The following is a 1,086-nucleotide window of genomic DNA, read 5'->3' on the forward strand; positions in this document are numbered from 1 at the left end:
GTGTATTGTGATTGTTTTCCACCGCTGCTTGTTTACCTTGCTTTAACTTAATTAAGTGGAGGCGCAATGGCCCAGTGGTTAAGGCAGCGGACTCGCGGTTTCGATTCCCAGACCGGGCGTTATGAGTGTTTATTGAGCGAAAACACCGAAAGCTTCACGAGGCTCCGGCAGGGGATGGTGGCGAACCCTGCTGTACTCTTTCACCAAAACTTTCTCTCACTCTTACTTCCTGTTTCTGTTGTGCCTGTAATTCAAAGGGTCAGCCTTGTCACACTATGTCACGCTGAATATCCCCGAGAACTACGTTAAGGGTACGTGTGCCTGTGGAGTGCTCAGCCACTTGCACGTTAATTTCATGAGCAGATGTTCCGTTGACCGGATCAACTGGAACCCTCGTCGTCGGAAGCGATGGAGAGCCAACAACAACTTAATTAAAGAAAAGAGGCCGATAGATAAAGTACCAGATTTAAAATTAAGTATTGGGATCGACTAAATCTTTGAAGTGATGTCCCAGCAAAGCTACAATCTAAAACCAAAAGTAAAGTAAAAACAAAATCACTTTTAGTAATTCTACTTATCTCCCTTATAAATCTATTTTGATCTGTTTCTATGATTTGAAAAAAAAATCGAAAGAATGAAAGGACTCTATAATGTACTCGGTAGGTTATTTTCTTTTCTTTATTTTTAAAAACTTTTTGTCTTACACATACAGCAATTAAAAAAAATATGCCTTTTATATGCTGGTTTTAGTGTTGCTACAGACAATTTTATTATTTTATTTAATATTAATTTGTTTTTGTTGTCTAGCAAGGAAGTAGGGGGTTAATCGTTAAGTGGACAGGTATGTTTATGTACGTTTATAAGCGAACAAATGACAGGTGTATATCGGTGAATGGGGCATTCGCACTATACCGCTGTCTTATATATCCATGCGGTTAGAAAATTACCCAGATTTAATCTTAATGTAGTTAACCGGTAAATTCCACGTCGATGAATGTATACATTATATACACATCTATGTATGTGTGTGTGTGTATATATATATATATATATATGGCGATCTTTCGATATGAGAATTCCTTAAAG

This window comes from Octopus bimaculoides, chromosome 3 (assembly GCF_001194135.2).
Source record: "Octopus bimaculoides isolate UCB-OBI-ISO-001 chromosome 3, ASM119413v2, whole genome shotgun sequence".
NCBI lineage: Eukaryota > Metazoa > Mollusca > Cephalopoda > Octopoda > Octopodidae > Octopus > Octopus bimaculoides.